This window comes from Schistocerca gregaria, unplaced genomic scaffold (assembly GCF_023897955.1).
Source record: "Schistocerca gregaria isolate iqSchGreg1 unplaced genomic scaffold, iqSchGreg1.2 ptg000224l, whole genome shotgun sequence".
Taxonomy (NCBI): domain Eukaryota; kingdom Metazoa; phylum Arthropoda; class Insecta; order Orthoptera; family Acrididae; genus Schistocerca; species Schistocerca gregaria.
The window spans coordinates 4,725,491-4,749,920 of NW_026061744.1; positions in this window are offsets into that span (position 1 = coordinate 4,725,491).

Consider the following 24,430-nt stretch of genomic DNA (forward strand, 5'->3'; position numbering starts at 1 on the left):
AGAAGAGCAGCCAATGTGACGATCTGGCTTTAAGTCGATTCGATAACAAATGACGAAAACGGACGGATTTCTCAGGTTTTTACTACATATGAACACTTTTCACATTGCCCCGTGCAACTCGGCTGCTAGTCCTCCTTTTGATGCAGAATCTTAAGGTCCTAGCTCATGTCCAAGGCACCAAAGCCAGCTAAAAAATCAATAATCGATACCTAAAACTTGAATTGTACTACTTCTTACTGGCTATTACATCAACTTAGAAGCTTCATCTGTGTTCTACTATGGTGCTTTTAGTGTCTCCGCATACCGCAGCACGCGACATAGCTTTGAAGACGATAAGTACAACCGTTTCAGAGAGAAGAGCGGCCAATGTGACGATCTGGCTTTAAGTCGATTCGATAACAAATGACGAAAACGGACGGATTTCTCAGGTTTTTACTACATATGAATACTTTTCACATTATCCCGTGCAACTCGGCTGCTAGTCCTCCTTTAATGCAGAATCTTAAGGTCCTAGCTCATGTCCAAGGCACCAAAGCCAGCTAAAAAGTCAATAATCGATACCTAAAACTTGAATTGTACTACTTCTTACTGGCTATTACATCAACTGAGAAGCTTCATCTGTGTTCTACTATGGTGCTTATAGAGTCTCCGCATACCGCAGCACGCGACATAGCTTTGAAGACGATAAGTACAACCGTTTCAGAGGAAGAGCGGCCAATGTGACGATCGGGCTTTAAGTCGATTCGATAACAAATGACGAAAACGGACGGATTTCTCAGGTTTTTACTACATATGAACACTTTTCACATTCTCCCGTGCAACTCGGCTGCTCGTCCTCCTTTCATGCAGAATCTTATGGTCCTAGCTCATGTCCAAGGCACCAAAGCCAGCTAAAAATTCAATAATCAGTACCTAAAACTTGAATTGTACTACTTCTTACTGGCAATTACATCGACTTAGAAGCTTCATCTGTGTTCTACTATGGTGATTTTATTGTCTCCGCATACCGCAGCACGCGACATAGCTTTGAAGACGATAAGTACAACCGTTTCAGAGAGAAGAGCGGCCAATGTGACGATCGGGCTTTAAGTCGATTCGATAACAAATGACGAAAACGGACGGATTTCTCAGGTTTCTACTACATATGAACACATTTCACATTCTCCCGTGCAACGCGGCTGCTAGTCCTCCTTTCATGCAGAATCTTAAGGTCCTAGCTCATGTCCAAGGCACCAAAGCCAGCTAAAAAGTCAGTAATCGATACCTAAAACTTGAATTGTACTACTCCTTACTGGCTATTACATCAACGTAGAAGCTTCATCTGTGTTCTACCATGGTGCTTTTAGTGTCTCCGCACACCGCAGCACGCGACATAGCTCTGCAGACGATAAGTACAACCGTTTCAGAGAAAAGAGGGGCCAATGTGACGATCTGGCTTTAAGTCGATTCGATAACAAATGACGAAAACGGACGGATTTCTCAGGTTTTTACTACATATGAACACTTTTCACATTCTCCCGTGCTACTCTGCTGCTAGTCCTCCTTTCATGCAGAATCTTAAGGTCCTAGCTCATGTCCAAGGCACCAAAGCCAGCTAAAAAGTCAATAATCGATACCTAAAACTGGAATTGTACTACTTCTTAGTGGCTATCACATCAACTTAGAAGCTTCATCTGTGTTCTACTATGGTGCTTTTAGTGTCTCCGCATACCGCAGCACGCGACATAGCTTTGAAGACGATAAGTACAACCGTTTCAGAGAGAAGAGCGGCCAATGTGACGATCTGGCTTTAAGTCGATTCGATAACAAATGACGAAAACGGACGGATTTCTCAGGTTTTTACTACATATGAATATTTTCACATTCTCCCGTGCAACTCGGCTCCTAGTCCTCCTTTCATGCAGAATCTTAAGGTCCTAGCTCATGTCCAAGGCACCAAAGCCAGCTAAAAAGTCAATAATCGATACCTAAAACTTGAATTGTACTACTTCTTATTTGCTATTACATCAACTTAGAAGCTTCATCTGTGTTCTACCATGGTGCTTTTAGTGTCTCCGCATACCGCATCACGCGACATGGCTTTGCAGGCGATAAGTACAACCGTTTCAGAGAGAAGAGCGGCCAATGTGACGATCTGGCTTTAAGTCGATTCGATAACAAATGACGAAAACGGACGGATTTCTCAGGTTTTTACTACATATGAACACTTTTCACATTCTCCCATCCAACGCGGCTGCTAGTCCTCCTTTCATGCAGAATCTTAAGGTCCTAGCTCATGTCCAAGGCACCAAAGCCAGCTATAAAGTCAATAATCGATACCTAAAACTTGAATTGTACTACTTCTCACTGGCTATTACATCATCATAGAAGCTTCATCTGTGTTCTACTATGGTGCTTTTAGTGCTTCCGCATACCGCAGCACGCGACATAGCTTTGCAGACGATAAGTACAATCGTTTCAGAGAGAAGAGCGGCCAATGTGACGATCTGGCTTTAAGTCGATTCGATAACAAATAACGAAAACGGACGGATTTCTCAGGTTTTTACTACATATGAACACTTTTCACATTGTCCCGTGCAACTCGGCTGCTAGTCCTCATTTTGATGCAGAATCTTAAGGTCCTAGCTCATGTCCAAGGCATCAAAGCCAGCTAAAAAATCAATAATCGATACCTAAAACTTGAATTGTACTACTTCTTACTGGCTATTACATCATCTTAGAAGCTTCATCTGTGTTCTACTATGGTGCTTTTAGTGTCTCCGCATACCGCAGCACGCGACAAAGCTTTCCAGACGATAAGTACAACCGTTTCAGAGAGAAGAGCAGCCAATGTGACGATCTGGCTTTAAGTCGATTCGATAACAAATGACGAAAACAGACGGATTTCTCAGGTTTTTACTACATATGAATACTTTTCACATTCTCCCGTGCAACTCGGCTGCTAGTCCTCCTTTAATGCAGAATCTTAAGGTCCTAGCTCATGTGCAAGGCACCAAAGCCAGCTAAAAATTCAATAATCGATACCTAAAACTTGAATTGTACTACTTCTTACTGGCTATTACATCAACTTAGAAGCTTCATCTGTGTTCTACTATGGTGCTTATAGAGTCTCCGCATACCGCAGCACGCGACATAGCTTTGCAGACGATAAGTACAACCGTTTCAGAGAGAAAAGCGGCCAATGTGACGATCTGGCTTTACGTCGATTCGATAACAAATGACGAAAACGGACGGATTTCTCATGTTTTTACTACATATGAACACTTTTCACATTCTCCCGTGCAACTCGGCTGCTCGTCCTCCTTTCATGCAGAATCTTAAGGTCCTAGCTCATGTCCAAGGCACCAAAGCCAGCTAAAAATTCAATAATCAGTACCTAAAACTTGAATTGTACTACTTGTTACTGGCTATTACATCGACTTAGAAGCTTCATCTGTGTTCTACTATGGTGATTTTATTGTCTCCGCATACCGCAGCACGCGACATAACTTTGAAGACGATAAGTACAACCGTTTCCGAGAGAAGAGCGGCCAATGTGACGATCGGGCTTTACGTCGATTCGATAACAAATGACGAAAACGGACGGATTTCTCAGGTTTCTACTACATATGAACACATTTCACATTCTCCCGTGCAACACGGCTGCTAGTCCTCCATTCATGCAGAATCTTAAGGTCCTAGCTCATGTCCAAGGCACCAAAGCCAGCTAAAAAGTCAGTAATCGATACCTAAAACTTGAATTGTACTACTCCTTACTGGCTATTACATCAACGTAGAAGCTTCATCTGTGTTCTACCATGGTGCTTTTAGTGTCTCCGCACACCGCAGCACGCGACATAGCTCTGCAGACGATAAGTACAACCGTTTCAGAGAAAAGAGGGGCCAATGTGACGATCTGGCTTTAAGTCGATTCGATAACAAATGACGAAAACGGACGGATTTCTCAGGTTTTTACTACATATGAACACTTTTCACATTCTCCCGTGCAACTCGGCTGCTAGTCCTCCTTTCATGCAGAATCTTAAGGTCCTAGCTCATGTCCAAGGCACCAAAGCCAGCAAAAAAGTCAATAATCGATACCTAAAACTGGAATTGTACTACTTCTTAGTGGCTATCACATCAACTTAGAAGCTTCATCTGTGTTCTACTATGGTGCTTTTAGTGTCTCCGCATACCGCAGCACGCGACATAGCTCTGCAGACGATAAGTACAACCGTTTCAGGCAGAAGAGCGGCCAATGTGACGATCTGGCTTTAAGTCGATTCGATAACAAATGACGAAAACGGACGGATTTCTCAGGTTTTTACTACATATGAACACTTTTCACATTGTCCCGTGCAACTCGGCTGCTAGTCCTCCTTTTGATGCAGAATCTTAAGGTCGTAGCTCATGTCCAAGGCACCAAAGAAAGCTAAAAAATCAATAATCGATACCTAAAACTTGAATTGTACTACTTCTTACTGGCTATTACATCAACTTAGAAGCTTCATCTGTGTTCTACTATGGTGCTTTTAGTGTGTAAGCATACCGCAGCACGCGACATAGCTTTGAAGGCGATAAGTACAACCGTTTCAGAGAGAAGAGCGGCCAATGTGACGATCTGGCTTTAAGTCGATTCGATAACAAATGACGAAAACGGACGGATTTCTCAGGTTTTTACTACATATGAATATTTTCACATTCTCCCGTGCAACTCGGCTGCTAGTCCTCCTTTCATGCAGAATCATAAGGTCCTAGCTCATGTCCAAGGCACCAAAGCCAGCTAAAAAGTCAGTAATCGATACCTAAAACTTGAATTGTACTACTCCTTACTGGCTATTACATCAACGTAGAAGCTTCATCTGTGTTCTACCATGGTGCTTTTAGTGTCTCCGCACACCGCAGCACGCGACATAGCTTTGCAGGCGATAAGTACAACCGTTTCAGAGAGAAGAGCGGCCAATGTGACGATCTGGCTTTAAGTCGATTCGATAACAAATGACGAAAACTGGCGGATTTCTCAGGTTTTTACTACATATGAACACTTTACACATTCTCCCATCCAACGCGGCTGCTAGTCCTCCTTTCATGCAGAATCTTAAGGTCCTAGCTCATGTCCAAGGCACCAAAGCCAGCTATAAAGTCAATAATCGATACCTAAAACTTGAATTGTACTACTTCTCTCTGGCTATTACATCATCATAGAAGCTTCATCTGTGTTCTACTATGGTGCTTTTAGTGCTTCCGCATACCGCAGCACGCGACATAGCTTTGCAGACGATAAGTACAATCGTTTCACAGAGAAGAGCGGCCACTGTGACGATCTGGCTTTAAGTCGATTCGATAACAAATGACGAAAACGGACGGATTTCTCAGGTTTTTACTACATATGAACACTTTTCACATTGTCCCGTGCAACTCGGCTGCTAGTACTCATTTTGATGCAGAATCTTAAGGTCCTAGCTCATGTCCAAGGCATCAAAGCCAGCTAAAAAGTCAATAATCGATACCTAAAACTTGAATTACACTACTTCTTACTGGCTATTACATCATCATAGAAGCTTCATCTGTGTTCTACTATGGTGCTTTTAGTGTCTCCGCATACCGCAGCACGCGACAAAGCTTTCCAGACGATAAGTACAACCGTTTCAGAGAGAAGAGCAGCCAATGTGACGATCTGGCTTTAAGTCGATTCGATAACAAATGACGAAAACAGACGGATTTCTCAGGTTTTTACTACATATGAACACTTTTCACATTGTCCCATCCAACGCGGCTGCTAGTCCTCCTTTTGATGCAGAATCTTAAGGTCCTAGCGCATGTCCAAGGCACCAATGCCAGCTAAAAAATCAACAATCGATACCTAAAACTTGAATTGTACTACTTCTTACTGGCTATTACATCAACTTAGAAGCTTCATCTGTGTTCTACTATGGTGCTTTTAGTGTCTCCGCATACCGCATCACGCGACATAGTTTTGCAGACGATAAGTACAACCGTTTCAGACAGAAGAGCGGCCAATGTGACGATCTGGCTTTAAGTCGATTCGATAACAAATGACGAAAACGGACGGATTTCTCAGGTTTTTACTACATATGAACACTTTTCACATTCTCCCATCCAACGCGGCTGCTAATCCTCCTTTCATGCAGAATCTTAAGGTCCTAGCTCATGTCGAAGGCACCAAAGCCAGCTAAAAAGTCAATAATCGATACCTAAAACTTGAATTGTACTACTTCTTACTGGCTATTACATCAACTTAGAAGCTTCATCTGTGTTCTACTACGGTGCTTTTAGTTTCTCCGCATACCGCAGCACGCGACATAGTTTTGCAGACGATAAGTACAACCGTTTCAGACAGAAGAGCGGACAATGTGACGATCTGGCTTTAAGTCGATTCGATAACAAATGACGAAAACGGACGGATTTCTCAGGTTTTTACTACATATGAACACTTTTCACATTGTCGCGTGCAACTCGGCTGCTAGTCCTCCTTTTGATGCAGAATCTTAAGGTCGTAGCTCATGTCCAAGGCACCAAAGAAAGCTAAAAAATCAATAATCGATACCTAAAACTTGAATTGTACTACTTCTTACTGGCTATTACATCAACTTAGAAGCTTCATCTGTGTTCTACTATGGTGCTTTTAGTGTCTCCGCATACCGCAGCACGCGAGATAGCTTTGAAGACGATAAGTACAACCGTTTCAGAGAGAAGAGCGGCCAATGTGACGATCTGGCTTTAAGTCGATTCGATAACAAATGACGAAAACGGACGGATTTCTCAGGTTTTTACTACATATGAATACTTTTCACATTCTCCCGTGCAACTCGGCTGCTAGTCCTCCTTTCATGCAGAATCTTAAGGTCCTAGCTCATGTCCAAGGCACCAAAGCCAGCTAAAAAGTCAATAATCGATACCTAAAACTTGAATTGTACTACTTCTTACTGGCTATTACATCAACTTAGAAGCTTCATCTGTGTTCTACTATGGTGCTTTTAGTGTCTCCGCATACCGCAGCACGCGACATAGCTCTGCAGGCGATAAGTACAACCGTTTCAGAGAGAAGAGTGGCCAATGTGACGATCTGGCTTCAAGTCGATTCGATAACAAATGACGAAAACTGACGGATTTGTCAGGTTTTTACTACATATGAACACTTTTCACATTCTCCCATCCAACGCGGCTGCTAGTCCTCCTTTCATGCAGAATCTTAAGGTCCTAGCTCATGTCCAAGGCACCAAAGCCAGCTATAAAGTCAATAATCGATACCTAAAACTTGAATTGTACTACTTCTCACTGGCTATTACATCATCATAGAAGCTTCATCTGTGTTCTACTATGGTGCTTTTAGTGCTTCCGCATACCGCAGCACGCGACATAGCTTTGCAGACGATAAGTACAACCGTTTCAGAGAGAAGAGCGGCCATGTGACGATCTGGCTTTAAGTCGATTCGATAACAAATGACGAAAACGGACGGATTTCTCAGGTTTTTACTACATATGAACACTTTTCACATTGTCCCGTGCAACTCGGCTGCTTGTCCTCATTTTGATGCAGAATCTTAAGGTCCTAGCTCATGTCCAAGGCATCAAAGGCAGCTAAAAAATCAATAATCGATACCTAAAACTTGAATTGTACTACTTCTTACTGGCTATTACATAATCTTAGAAGCCTCATCTGTGTTCTACTATGGTGCCTTTAGTGTCTCCGCATACCGCAGCACGCGACAAAGCTTTCCAGACGATAAGTACAACCGTTTCAGAGAGAAGAGCAGCCAATGTGACGATCTGGCTTTAAGTCGATTCGATAACAAATGACGAAAACGGACGGATTTCTCAGGTTTTTACTACATATGAACACTTTTCACATTGTCCCGTGCAACTCGGCTGCTAGTCCTCCTTTTGATGCAGAATCTTAAGGTCCTAGCTCATGTCCAAGGCACCAAATCCAGCTAAAAAATCAATAATCGATACCTAAAACTTGAATTGTACTACTTCTTACTGGCTATTACATCAACTTAGAAGCTTCATCTGTGTTCTACTATGGTGCTTTTAGTGTCTCCACATACCGCAGCACGCGACATAGCATTGAAGACGATAAGTACAACCGTTTCAGAGAGAAGAGCGGCCAATGTGACGATCTGGCTTTAAGTCGATTCGATAACAAATGACGAAAACGGACGGATTTCTCAGGTTTTTACTACATATGAATACTTTTCACATTCTCCCGTGCAACTCGGCTGCTAGTCCTCCTTTAATGCAGAATCTTAAGGTCCTAGCTCATGTCCAAGGCACCAAAGCCAGCTAAAAAGTCAATAATCGATACCTAAAACTTGAATTGTACTACTTCTTACTGGCTATTACATCAACTTAGAAGCTTCATCTGTGTTCTACTATGGTGCTTATAGAGTCTCCGCATACCGCAGCACGCGACATAGCTTTGCAGACGATAAGTACAACCGTTTCAGAGAGAAAAGCGGCCAATGTGACGATCTGGCTTTAAGTCGATTCGATAACAAATGACGAAAACGGACGGATTTCTCAGGTTTTTACTACATATGAATACTTTTCACATTCTCCCGTGCAACTCGGCTGCTAGTCCTCCTTTAATGCAGAATCTTAAGGTCCTAGCTCATGTCCAAGGCACCAAAGCCAGCTAAAAAGTCAATAATCGATACCTAAAACTTGAATTGTACTACTTCTTACTGGCTATTACATGAACTTAGAAGCTTCATCTGTGTTCTACTATGGTGCTTATATAGTCTCCGCATACCGCAGCACGCGACATAGCTTTGCAGACGATAAGTACAACCGTTTCAGAGAGAAAAGCGGCCAATGTGACGATCTGGCTTTAAGTCGATTCGATAACAAATGACGAAAACGGACGGATTTCTCAGGTTTTTACTACATATGAACACTTTTCACATTCTCCCGTGCAACTCGGCTGCTCGTCCTCCTTTCATGCAGAATCTTAAGGTCCTAGCTCATGTCCAAGGCACCAAAGCCAGCTAAAAATTCAATAATCAGTACCTAAAACTTGAATTGTACTACTTCTTACTGGCTATTACATCGACTTAGAAGCTTCATCTGTGTTCTACTATGGTGATTTTATTGTCTCCGCATACCGCAGCACGCGACATAGCTTTGCAGACGATAAGTACAACCGTTTCAGAGAAAAGAGGGGCCAATGTGACGATCTGGCTTTAAGTCGATTCGATAACAAATGACGAAAACGGACGGATTTCTCAAGTTTTTACTACATATGAACACTTTTCACATTCTCCCGTGCAACTCGGCTGCTAGTCCTCCTTTCGTGCAGAATCTTAAGGTCCTAGCTCATGTCCAAGGCACCAAAGCCAGCTAAAAAGTCAATAATCGATACCTAAAACTGGAATTGTACTACTTCTTACTGGCTATCACATCAACTTAGAAGCTTCATCTGTGTTCTACTATGGTGCTTTTAGTGTCTCCGCATACCGCAGCACGCGACATAGCTCTGAAGACGATAAGTACAACCGTTTCAGGCAGAAGAGCGGCCAATGTGACGATCTGGCTTTAAGTCGATTCGATAACAGATGACGAAAACGGACGGATTTCCCAGGTTTTTACTACATATGAACACTTTTCACATTGTCCCGTGCAACTCGGCTGCTAGTCCTCCTTTTGATGCAGAATCTTAAGGTCGTAGCTCATGTCCAAGGCACCAAAGAAAGCTAAAAAATCAATAATCGATACCTAAAACTTGAATTGTACTACTTCTTACTGGCTATTACATCAACTTAGAAGCTTCATCTGTGTTCTACTATGGTGCTTTTAGTGTCTCCGCATACCGCAGCACGCGACATAGCTTTGCAGACGATAAGTACAACCGTTTCAGAGAGAAAAGCGGCCAATGTGACGATCTGGCTTTAAGTCGATTCGATAACAGATGACGAAAACGGACGGATTTCTCAGGTTTTTACTACATATGAACACTTTTCACATTCTCCCGTGCAACTCGGCTGCTCGTCCTCCTTTCATGCAGAATCTTAAGGTCCTAGCTCATGTCCAAGGCACCAAAGCCAGCTAAAAATTCAATAATCAGTACCTAAAACTTGAATTGTACTACTACTTACTGGCTATTACATCGACTTAGAAGCTTCATCTGTGTTCTACTATGGTGATTTTATTGTCTCCGCATACCGCAGCACGCGACATAGCTTTGCAGACGATAAGTACAACCGTTTCAGAGAAAAGAGGGGCCAATGTGACGATCTGGCTTTAAGTCGATTCGATAACAAATGACGAAAACGGACGGATTTCTCAAGTTTTTACTACATATGAACACTTTTCACATTCTCCCGTGCAACTCGGCTGCTAGTCCTCCTTTCATGCAGAATCTTAAGGTCCTAGCTCATGTCCAAGGCACCAAAGCCAGCTAAAAACTCAATAATCGATACCTAAAACTGGAATTGTACTACTTCTTACTGGCTATCACATCAACTTAGAAGCTTCATCTGTGTTCTACTATGGTGCTTTTAGTGTCTCCGCATACCGCAGCACGCGACATAGCTCTGAAGACGATAAGTACAACCGTTTCAGGCAGAAGAGCGGCCAATGTGACGATCTGGCTTTAAGTCGATTCGATAACAAATGACGAAAACGGACGGATTTCTCAGGTTTTTCTACATATGAACACTTTTCACATTGTCGCGTGCAACTCGGCTGCTAGTCCTCATTTTGATGCAGAATCTTAAGGTCGTAGCTCATGTCCAAGGCACCAAAGAAAGCTAAAAAATCAATAATCGATACCTAAAACTTGAATTGTACTACTTCTTACTGGCTATTACATCAACTTAGAAGCTTCATCTGTGTTCTACTATGGTGCTTTTAGTGTCTCCGCATACCGCAGCACGCGACATAGCTTTGAAGACGATAAGTACAACCGTTTCAGAGAGAAGAGCGGCCAATGTGACGATCTGGCTTTAAGTCGATTCGATAACAAATGACGAAAACGGACGGATTTCTCAGGTTTTTACTACATATGAATACTTTTCACATTCTCCCGTGCAACTCGGCTGCTAGTCCTCCTTTCATGCAGAATCTTAAGGTCCTAGCTCATGTCCAAGGCACCAAAGCCAGCTAAAAAATCAATAATCGATACCTAAAACTTGAATTGTACTACTTCTTACTGGCTATTACATCAACTTAGAAGCTTCATCTGTGTTCTACTATGGTGCTTTTCGTGTCTCCGCATACCGCAGCACGCGACATAGCTCTGAAGACGATAAGTACAACCGTTTCAGGCAGAAGAGCGGCCAATGTGACGATCTGGCTTTAAGTCGATTCGATAACAAATGACGAAAACTGACGGATTTCTCAGGTTTTTACTACTTATGAACACTTTTCACATTCTCCCATCCAACGCGGCTGCTAGTCCTCCTTTCATGCAGAATCTTAAGGTCCTAGCTCATGTCCAAGGCACCAAAGCCAGCTATAAAGTCAATAATCGATACCTAAAACTTGAATTGTACTACTTCTCACTGGCTATTACATCATCATAGAAGCTTCATCTGTGTTCTACTATGGTGCTTTTAGTGCTTCCGCATACCGCAGCACGCGACATAGCTTTGCAGACGATAAGTACAACCGTTTCAGAGAGAAGGGCGGCCATGTGACGATCTGGCTTTAAGTCGATTCGATAACAAATGACGAAAACGGACGGATTTCTCAGGTTTTTACTACATATGAACACTTTTCACATTGTCCCGTGCAACTCGGCTGCTTGTCCTCATTTTGATGCAGAATCTTAAGGTCCTAGCTCATGTCCAAGGCATCAAAGCCAGCTAAAAAATCAATAATCGATACCTAAAACTTGAATTGTACTACTTCTTACTGGCTATTACATAATCTTAGAAGCCTCATCTGTGTTCTACTATGGTGCCTTTAGTGTCTCCGCATACCGCAGCACGCGACAAAGCTTTCCAGACGATAAGTACAACCGTTTCAGAGAGAAGAGCAGCCAATGTGACGATCTGGCTTTAAGTCGATTCGATAACAAATGACGAAAACGGACGGATTTCTCAGGTTTTAACTACATATGAACACTTTTCACATTGTCCCGTGCAACTCGGCTGCTAGTCCTCCTTTTGATGCAGAATCTTAAGGTCCTAGCTCATGTCCAAGGCACCAAAGCCAGCTAAAAAATCAATAATCGATACCTAAAACTTGAATTGTACTACTTCTTACTGGCTATTACATCAACTTAGAAGCTTCATCTGTGTTCTACTATGGTGCTTTTAGTGTCTCCACATACCGCAGCACGCGACATAGCATTGAAGACGATAAGTACAACCGTTTCAGAGAGAAGAGCGGCCAATGTGACGATCTGGCTTTAAGTCGATTCGATAACAAATGACGAAAACGGACGGATTTCTCAGGTTTTTACTACATATGAATACTTTTCACATTCTCCCGTGCAACTCGGCTGCTAGTCCTCCTTTAATGCAGAATCTTAAGGTCCTAGCTCATGTCCAAGGCACCAAAGCCAGCTAAAAAGTCAATAATCGATACCTAAAACTTGAATTGTACTACTTCTTACTGGCTATTACATCAACTTAGAAGCTTCATCTGTGTTCTACTATGGTGCTTATAGAGTCTCCGCATACCGCAGCACGCGACATAGCTTTGCAGACGATAAGTACAACCGTTTCAGAGAGAAAAGCGGCCAATGTGACGATCTGGCTTTAAGTCGATTCGATAACAAATGACGAAAACGGACGGATTTCTCAGGTTTTTACTACATATGAATACTTTTCACATTCTCCCGTGCAACTCGGCTGCTAGTCCTCCTTTAATGCAGAATCTTAAGGTCCTAGCTCATGTCCAAGGCACCAAAGCCAGCTAAAAAGTCAATAATCGATACCTAAAACTTGAATTGTACTACTTCTTACTGGCTATTACATGAACTTAGAAGCTTCATCTGTGTTCTACTATGGTGCTTATAGAGTCTCCGCATACCGCAGCACGCGACATAGCTTTGCAGACGATAAGTACAACCGTTTCAGAGAGAAAAGCGGCCAATGTGACGATCTGGCTTTAAGTCGATTCGATAACAAATGACGAAAACGGACGGATTTCTCAGGTTTTTACTACATATGAACACTTTTCACATTCTCCCGTGCAACTCGGCTGCTCGTCCTCCTTTCATGCAGAATCTTAAGGTCCTAGCTCATGTCCAAGGCACCAAAGCCAGCTAAAAATTCAATAATCAGTACCTAAAACTTGAATTGTACTACTTCTTACTGGCTATTACATCGACTTAGAAGCTTCATCTGTGTTCTACTATGGTGATTTTATTGTCTCCGCATACCGCAGCACGCGACATAGCTTTGCAGACGATAAGTACAACCGTTTCAGAGAAAAGAGGGGCCAATGTGACGATCTGGCTTTAAGTCGATTCGATAACAAATGACGAAAACGGACGGATTTCTCAAGTTTTTACTACATATGAACACTTTTCACATTCTCCCGTGCAACTCGGCTGCTAGTCCTCCTTTCATGCAGAATCTTAAGGTCCTAGCTCATGTCCAAGGCACCAAAGCCAGCTAAAAACTCAATAATCGATACCTAAAACTTGAATTGTACTACTTCTTACTGGCTATCACATCAACTTAGAAGCTTCATCTGTGTTCTACTATGGTGCTTTTAGTGTCTCCGCATACCGCAGCACGCGACATAGCTCTGAAGACGATAAGTACAACCGTTTCAGGCAGAAGAGCGGCCAATGTGACGATCTGGCTTTAAGTCGATTCGATAACAAATGACGAAAACGGACGGATTTCCCAGGTTTTTAGTACATATGAACACTTTTCACATTGTCCCGTGCAACTCGGCTGCTAGTCCTCCTTTTGATGCAGAATCTTAAGGTCGTAGCTCATGTCCAAGGCACCAAAGAAAGCTAAAAAATCAATAATCGATACCTAAAACTTGAATTGTACTACTTCTTACTGGCTATTACATCAACTTAGAAGCTTCACCTGTGTTCTACTATGGTGCTTTTAGTGTCTCCGCATACCGCAGCACGCGACATATCTTTGAAGACGATAAGTACAACCGTTTCAGAGAGAAGAGCGGCCAATGTGACGATCTGGCTTTAAGTCGATTCGATAACAAATGACGAAAACGGACGGATTTCTCAGGTTTTTACTACATATGAATACTTTTCACATTCTCCCGTGCAACTCGGCTGCTAGTCCTCCTTTCATGCAGAATCTTAAGGTCCTAGCTCATGTCCAAGGCACCAAAGCCAGCTAAAAAGTCAATAATCGATACCTAAAACTTGAATTGTACTACTTCTTACTGGCTATTACATCAACTTAGAAGCTTCATCTGTGTTCTACTATGGTGCTTTTTGTGTCTCCGCATACCGCATCACGCGACATAGCTTTGCAGGCGAATAGTACAACCGTTTCAGAGAGAAGAGCGGCCAATGTGACGATCTGGCTTTAAGTCGATTCGATAACAAATGACGAAAACGGACGGATTTCTCAGGTTTTTACTACATATGAATACTTTTCACATTCTCCCGTGCAACTCGGCTGCTAGTCCTCCTTTAATGCAGAATCTTAAGGTCCTAGCTCATGTCCAAGGCACCAAAGCCAGCTAAAAAGTCAATAATCGATACCTAAAACTTGAATTGTACTACTTCTTACTGGCTATTACATGAACTTAGAAGCTTCATCTGTGTTCTACTATGGTGCTTATAGAGTCTCCGCATACCGCAGCACGCGACATAGCTTTGCAGACGATAAGTACAACCGTTTCAGAGAGAAAAGCGGCCAATGTGACGATCTGGCTTTAAGTCGATTCGATAACAAATGACGAAAACGGACGGATTTCTCAGGTTTTTACTACATATGAATACTTTTCACATTCTCCCGTGCAACTCGGCTGCTAGTCCTCCTTTAATGCAGAATCTTAAGGTCCTAGCTCATGTCCAAGGCACCAAAGCCAGCTAAAAAGTCAATAATCGATACCTAAAACTTGAATTGTACTACTTCTTACTGGCTATTACACCAACTTAGAAGCTTCATCTGTGTTCTACTATGGTGCTTATAGAGTCTCCGCATACCGCAGCACGCGACATAGCTTTGCAGACGATAAGTACAACCGTTTCAGAGAGAAAAGCGGCCAATGTGACGATCTGGCTTTAAGTCGATTCGATAACAAATGACGAAAACGGACGGATTTCTCAGGTTTTTACTACATATGAACACTTTTCACATTCTCCCGTGCAACTCGGCTGCTCGTCCTCCTTTCATGCAGAATCTTAAGGTCCTAGCTCATGTCCAAGGCACCAAAGCCAGCTAAAAATTCAATAATCAGTACCTAAAACTTGAATTGTACTACTTCTTACTGGCTATTACATCGACTTAGAAGCTTCATCTGTGTTCTACTATGGTGATTTTATTGTCTCCGCATACCGCAGCACGCGACATAGCTTTGCAGACGATAAGTACAACCGTTTCAGAGAAAAGAGGGGCCAATGTGACGATCTGGCTTTAAGTCGATTCGATAACAAATGACGAAAACGGACGGATTTCTCAAGTTTTTACTACATATGAACACTTTTCACATTCTCCCGTGCAACTCGGCTGCTAGTCCTCCTTTCATGCAGAATCTTAAGGTCCTAGCTCATGTCCAAGGCACCAAAGCCAGCTAAAAACTCAATAATCGATACCTAAAACTGGAATTGTACTACTTCTTACTGGCTATCACATCAACTTAGAAGCTTCATCTGTGTTCTACTATGGTTCTTTTAGTGTCTCCGCATACCGCAGCACGCGACATAGCTCTGAAGACGATAAGTACAACCGTTTCAGGCAGAAGAGCGGCCAATGTGACGATCTGGCTTTAATCGATTCGATAACAAATGACGAAAACGGACGGATTTCTCAGGTTTTTACTACATATGAACACTTTTCACATTCTCCCGTGCAACTCGGCTGCTAGTCCTCCTTTCATGCAGAATCTTAAGGTCCTAGCTCATGTCCAAGGCACCAAAGCCAGCTAAAAAGTCAATAATCGATACCTAAAACTTGAATTGTACTACTTCTTACTGGCTATTACATCAACTTAGAAGCTTCATCTGTGTTCTACTATGGTGCTTTTTGTGTCTCCGCATACCGCATCACGCGACATAGCTTCGCAGGCGAATAGTACAACCGTTTCAGAGAGAAGAGCGGCCAATGTGACGATCTGGCTTTAAGTCGATTCGATAACAAATGACGAAAACGGACGGATTTCTCAGGTTTTTACTACATATGAACACTTTTCACATTCTCCCATCCAACGCGGCTGCTAGTCCTCCTTTCATGCAGAATCTTAAGGTCCTAGCTCATGTCCAAGGCACCAAAGCCAGCTAAAAAATCAATAATCGATACCTAAAACTTGAATTGTACTACTTCTTACTGGCTATTACATCAACTTAGAAGCTTCATCTGTGTTCTACTATGGTGCTTTTAGTGTCTCCGCATACCGCAGCACGCGACATAGCTTTGAAGACGATAAGTACAACCGTTTCAGAGAGAAGAGCGGCCAATGTGACGATCTGGCTTTAAGTCGATTCGATAACAAATAACGAAAACGGACGGATTTCTCAGGTTTTTACTACATATGAATACTTTTCACATTCTCCCTTGCAACTCGGCTGCTAGTCCTCCATTCATGCAGAATCATAAGGTCCTAGCTCATGTCCAAGGCACCAAAGCCAGCTAAAAAGTCAATAATCGATACCTAACACTTGAATTGTACTACTTCTTACTGGCTATTACATCAACTTAGAAGCTTCATCTGTGTTCTACTATGGTGCTTTTAGAGTCTCCGCATACCGCAGCAGGCGACATAGCTTTGCAGACGATAAGTACAACCGTTTCAGAGAGAAGAGCGGCCAATGTGACGATCTGGCTTTAAGTCGATTCGATAACAAATGACGAAAACGGACGGATTTCTCAGGTTTTTACTACATATGAACAATTTTCACATTGTCCCGTGCAACTCGGCTGCTAGTCCTCCTTTTGATGCAGAATCTTAAGGTCGTAGCTCATGTCCAAGGCACCAAAGCCAGCTAAAAAATCAATAATCGATACCTAAAACTTGAATTGTACTACTTCTTACTGGCTATTACATCAACTTAAAAGCTTCATCTGTGTTCTACTACGGTGCTTTTAGTTTCTCCGCATACCGCAGCACGCGACATAGTTTTGCAGACGATAAGTACAACCGTTTTAGACAGAAGAGCGGCCAATGTGACGATCTGGCTTTAAGTCGATTCGATAACAAATGACGAAAACGGACGGATTTCTCAGGCTTTTACTACATATGAACACTTTTCACATTCTCCCGTCCAACTCGGCTGCTAGTCCTCATTTCATGCAGAATCTTAAGGTCCTAGCTCATGTCCAAGGCACCAAAGCCAGCTAAAAAGTCAATAATCAGTACCTAAAACTTGAATTGTACTACTTCTTACTGGCTATTACATCGACTTAGAAGCTTCATCTGTGTTCTACTATGGTGATTTTATTGTCTCCGCATACCGCAGCACGCGACATAGCTTTGCAGACGATAAGTACAACCGTTTCAGAGAGAAGAGCGGCCAATGTGACGATCGGGCTTTAAGTCGATTCGATAACAAATGACGAAAACGGACGGATTTCTCAGGTTTCTACTACATATGAACACATTTCACATTCTCCCGTGCAACGCGGCTGCTAGTCCTCCTTTCATGCAGAATCTTAAGGTCCTAGCTCATGTCCAAGGCACCAAAGCCAGCTAAAAAGTCAATAATCGATACCTAAAACTTGAATTGTACTACTTCTTACTGGCTATTACATCAACTTAGAAGCTTCATCTGTGTTCTACCATGGTGCTTTTAGTGTCTCCGCATACCGCAGCACGCGACATAGCTTTGCAGACGATAAGTACAACCGTTTCAGAGAGAAGAGCGGCCAATGTGACGATCTGGCTTTAAGTCGATTCGATAACAAATGACGAAAACGGACGGATTTCTCAGGTTTTTACTACATATGAACACTTTTCACATTGTCCCGTGCAACTCGGCTGCTAGTCCTCCTTTCATGCAGAATCTTAAGGTCCTAGTTCATGTCCAAGGCACCAAAGCCAGCTAAAAAGTCAATAATCGATACCTAAAACTTGAATTGTACTACTTCTTACTGGCTATTACATCATCATAGAAGCTTCATCTGTATTCTACTATATTGCTTTTTGTGTCTCCGCATACCGCATCACGCGACATAGCTTTGCAGGCGAATAGTACAACCGTTTCAGAGAGAAGAGCGGCCAATGTGACGATCTGGCTTTAAGTCGATTCGATAACAAATGACGAAAACGGACGGATTTCTCAGGTTTTTACTACATATGAATACTTTTCACATTCTCCCGTGCAACTCGGCTGCTAGTCCTCCTTTAATGCAGAATCTTAAGGTCCTAGCTCATGTCCAAGGCACCAAAGCCAGCTAAAAAGTCAATAATCGATACCTAAAACTTGAATTGTACTACTTCTTACTGGCTATTACATCAACTTAGAAGCTTCATCTGTGTTCTACTATTGTGCTTATAGAGTCTCCGCATACCGCAGCACGCGACGTAGCTTTGCAGACGATAAGTACAACCGTTTCAGAGAGAAAAGCGGCCAATGTGACGATCTGGCTTTAAGTCGATTCGATAACAAATGACGAAAACGGACGGATTTCTCAGGTTTTTACTACATATGAATACTTTTCACATTCTCCCGTGCAACTCGGCTGCTAGTCCTCCTTTAATGCAGAATCTTAAGGTCCTAGCTCATGTCCAAGGCACCAAAGCCAGCTAAAAAGTCAATAATCGATACCTAAAACTTGAATTGTACTACTTCTTACTGGCTATTACACCAACTTAGAAGCTTCATCTGTGTTCTACTATGGTGCTTATAGAGTCTCCGCATACCGCAGCACGCGACATAGCTTTGCAGACGATAAGTACAACCGTTTCAGAGAGAAAAGCGGCCAATGTGACGATCTGGCTTTAAGTCGATTCGATAACAAATGACGAAAACGGACGGATTTCTCAGGTTTTTACTACATATGAACACTTTTCACATTCTCCCGTGCAACTCGGCTGCTCGTCCTCCTTTCATGCAGAATCTTAAGGTCCTAGCTCATGTCCAAGGCACCAAAGCCAGCTAAAAATTCAATAATCATTACCTAAAACTTGAATTGTACTACTTCTTACTGGCTATCACATCAACTTAGAAGCTTCATCTGTGTTCTACTATGGTTCTTTTAGTGTCTCCGCATACCGCAGCACGCGACATAGCTCTGAAGACGATAAGTACAACCGTTTCAGGCAGAAGAGCGGCCAATGTGACGATCTGGCTTTAATCGATTCGATAACAAATGACGAAAACGGACGGATTTCCCAGGTTTTTACTACATATGAACACTTTTCACATTCTCCCGTGCAACTCGGCTGCTAGTCCTCCTTTCATGCAGAATCTTAAGGTCCTAGCTCATGTCCAAGGCACCAAAGCCAGCTAAAAAGTCAATAATCGATACCTAAAACTTGAATTGTACTACTTCTTACTGGCTATTACATCAACTTAGAAGCTTCATCTGTGTTCTACTATGGTGCTTTTTGTGTCTCCGCATACCGCATCACGCGACATAGCTTCGCAGGCGAATAGTACAACCGTTTCAGAGAGAAGAGCGGCCAATGTGACGATCTGGCTTTAAGTCGATTCGATAACAAATGACGAAAACGGACGGATTTCTCAGGTTTTTACTACATATGAACACTTTTCACATTCTCCCATCCAACGCGGCTGCTAGTCCTCCTTTCATGCAGAATCTTAAGGTCCTAGCTCATGTCCAAGGCACCAAAGCCAGCTAAAAAATCAATAATCGATACCTAAAACTTGAATTGTACTACTTCTTACTGGCTATTACATCAACTTAGAAGCTTCATCTGTGTTCTACTATGGTGCTTTTAGTGTCTCCGCATACCGCAGCACGCGACATAGCTTTGAAGACGATAAGTACAACCGTTTCAGAGAGAAGAGCGGCCAATGTGACGATCTGGCTTTAAGTCGATTCGATAACAAATGACGAAAACGGACGGATTTCTCAGGTTTTTACTACATATGAATACTTTTCACATTCTCCCTTGCAACTCGGCTGCTAGTCCTCCATTCATGCAGAATCATAAGGTCCTAGCTCATGTCCAAGGCACCAAAGCCAGCTAAAAAGTCAATAATCGATACCTAATACTTGAATTTTACTACTTCTTACTGGCTATTACATCAACTTAGAAGCTTCATCTGTGTTCTACTATGGTGCTTTTAGAGTCTCCGCATACCGCAGCAGGCGACATAGCTTTGCAGACGATAAGTACAACCGTTTCAGAGAGAAGACCGGCCAATGTGACGATCTGGCTTTAAGTCGATTCGATAACAAATGACGAAAACGGACGGATTTCTCAGGTTTTTACTACATATGAACAATTTTCACATTGTCCCGTGCAACTCGGCTGCTAGTCCTCCTTTTGATGCAGAATCTTAAGGTCGTAGCTCATGTCCAAGGCACCAAAGCCAGCTAAAAAATCAATAATCGATACCTAAAACTTGAATTGTACTACTTCTTACTGGCTATTACATCAACTTAAAAGCTTCATCTGTGTTCTACTACGGTGCTTTTAGTTTCTCCGCATACCGCAGCACGCGACATAGTTTTGCAGACGATAAGTACAACCGTTTCAGACAGAAGAGCGGCCAATGTGACGATCTGGCTTTAAGTCGATTCGATAACAAATGACGAAAACGGACGGATTTCTCAGGTTTTTACTACATATGAACACTTTTCACATTCTCCCGTCCAACTCGGCTGCTAGTCCTCATTTCATGCAGAATCTTAAGGTCCTAGCTCATGTCCAAGGCACCAAAGCCAGCTAAAAAGTCAATAATCAGTACCTAAAACTTGAATTGTACTACTTCTTACTGGCTATTACATCGACTTAGAAGCTTCATCTGTGTTCTACTATGGTGATTTTATTGTCTCCGCATACCGCAGCACGCGACATAGCTTTGCAGAGGATAAGTACAACCGTTTCAGAGAGAAGAGCGGCCAATGTGACGATCGGGCTTTAAGTCGATTCGATAACAAATGACGAAAACGGACGGATTTCTCAGGTTTCTACTACATATGAACACATTTCACATTCTCCCGTGCAACGCGGCTGCTAGTCCTCCTTTCATGCAGAATCTTAAGGTCCTAGCTCATGTCCAAGGCACCAAAGCCAGCTAAAAAGTCAATAATCGATACCTAAAACTTGAATTGTACTACTTCTTACTGGCTATTACATCAACTTAGAAGCTTCATCTGTGTTCTACCATGGTGCTTTTAGTGTCTCCGCATACCGCAGCACGCGACATAGCTTTGCAGACGATAAGTACAACCGTTTCAGAGAGAAGAGCGGCCAATGTGACGATCTGGCTTTAAGTCGATTCGATAACAAATGACGAAAACGGACGGATTTCTCAGGTTTTTACTACATATGAACACTTTTCACATTGTCCCGTGCAACTAGGCTGCTAGTCCTCCTTTCATGCAGAATCTTAAGGTCCTAGTTCATGTCCAAGGCACCAAAGCCAGCTAAAAAGTCAATAATCGATACCTAATACTTGAATTTTACTACTTCTTACTGGCTATTACATCAACTTAGAAGCTTCATCTGTGTTCTACTATGGTGCTTTTAGAGTCTCCGCATACCGCAGCAGGCGACATAGCTTTGCAGACGATAAGTACAACCGTTTCAGAGAGAAGACCGGCCAATGTGACGATCTGGCTTTAAGTCGATTCGATAACAAATGACGAAAACGGACGGATTTCTCAGGTTTTTACTACATATGAACACTTTTCACATTGTCCCGTGCAACTAGGCTGCTAGTCCTCCTTTCATGCAGAATCTTAAGGTCCTAGTTCATGTCCAAGGCACCAAAGCCAGCTAAAAAGTCAATAATCGATACCTAAAACTTGAATTGTACTACTTCTTACTGGCTATTACATCATCATAGAAGCTTCATCTGTATTCTACTATATTGCTTTTTGTGTCTCCGCATACCGCAGCACGCGACATAGCTTTGCAGACGATAAGTACAACCGTTTCAGAGAGAAGAGCGGCCAATGTGACGATCGGGCTTTAAGTCGATTCGATAACAAATGACGAAAACGGACGGATTTCTCAGGTTTTTACTACATATGAACACTTTTCACATTCTCCCGTGAAACTCGGCGGCTAATCCTCCTTTCATGCAGATTCTTAAGGGCCTAGCTCATGTCCAAGGCATCAAAGCCAGCTAAAAAGTCAATAATCAATACCTAAAACTTGAATTGTACTACTTCTTACTGGCTATTTCATCGACTTAGAAGCTTCATCTGTGTTCTACTATGGTGATTTTATTGTCTCCGCATACCGCAGCACGCGACATAGCTTTGCAGACGATAAGTACAACCGTTTCAGAGAGAAGAGCGGCCAATGTGACGATCGGGCTTTAAGTCGATTCGATAACAAATGACGAAAACGGACGGATTTCTCAGGTTTCTACTACATATGAACACATTTCACATTCTCCCGTGCAACGCGGCTGCTAGTCCTCCTTTCATGCAGAGTCTTAAGGTCCTAGCTCATGTCCAAGGCACCAAAGCCAGCTAAAAAGTCAATAATCGATACCTAAAACTTGAATTGTACTACTTCTTACTGGCTATTACATCAACTTAGAAGCTTCATCTGTGTTCTACCATGGTGCTTTTAGTGTCTCCGCACACCGCAGCACGCGACATAGCTTTGCAGACGTTAAGTACAACCGTTTCAGAGAAAAGAGGGGCCAATGTGACGATCTGGCTGTAAGTCGATTCGATAACAAATGACGAAAACGGACGGATTTCTCAGGTTTTTACTACATATTAACACTTTTCACATTCTCCCGTGCAACTCGGCTGCTAGTCCTCCTTTCATGCAGAATCTTAAGGTCCTAGATCATGTCCAAGACACCAAAGCCAGCTAAAAAGTCAATAATCGATACCTAAAACTTGAATTGTACTCCTTCTTACTGGGTATTACATCATCTTAGAAGCTTCATCTGTGTTCTACTATGGTGCTTTTAGTGTCTCCGCATACCGCAGCACGCGAAAAAGCGTTCCAGACGATAAGTACAACCGTTTCAGAGAGAAGAGCAGCCAATGTGACGATCTGGCCTTAAAGCGATTCGATAACAAATGACGAAAACGGACGGATTTCTCAGGTTTTTACTACATATGAACACTTTTCACATTCTCCCGTACAACGCGGCTGCTAGTCGTCCTTTCATGCAGAATCTTAAGGTCCTAGCTCATGTCCAAGGCACCAAAGCCAGCTAAAAAGTCAATAATCGATACCTAAAACTTGAATTGTACTACTTCTTACTGGCTATCACATCAACTTAGAAGCTTCATCTGTGTTCTACTATGGTGCTTTTAGTGTCTCCGCATACCGCAGCACGCGACATAGCTTTGCAGACGATAAGTACAACCGTTTCAGACAGAAGAGGTGCCAATGTGACGATCTGGCTTTAAGTCGATTCGATAACAAATGACGAAAACGTACGGATTTCTCAGGTTTTTACTACATATGAACACTTTTCACATTGTCCCGTGCAACTCGGCGGCTAGTCCTCCTTTTGATGCAGAATCTTAAGGTCGTAGCTCATGTCCAAGGCACCACAGCCAGCTATAAAATCAATAATCGATACCTAAAACTTGAATTGTACTACTTCTTACTGGCTATTACATCATCATAGAAGCTTCATCTGTGTTCTACTATGGTGCTTTTAGTGTCTCCGCATGCCGCAGCACGCGACATAGCTTTGCAGACGATAAGTACAACCGTTTCAGAGAGAAGAGCGGCCAATGTGACGATCTGGCTTTAAGTCGATTCGATAACAAATGAAGAAAACGGACGGATTTCTCAGGTTTTTACTACATATGAATACTTTTCACATTCTCCCGTGCAACTCGGCTGCTAGTCCTCCTTTAATGCAGAATCTTAAGGTCCTAGCTCATGTCCAAGGTACCAAAGCCAGCTAAAAAGTCAATAATCGATACCTAAAACTTGAATTGTACTACTTCTACTGGCTATTACATCAAATTAGAAGCTTCATCTGTGTTCAATTGTGGTGGTTTTAGTGTCTCCGCCTACCGCAGCATACGACATAGCTTTGCAGACGATAAGTACAACCGTTTCAGAGAGAAGAGCGGCCAATGTGACGATCTGGCTTTAAGTCGATTCGATAACAAATGACGAAAACGGACGGATTTCTCAGGTTTTTACTACATATGAACACTTTTCACATTCTCCCGTGCAACTCGGCTGCTAGTCCTCC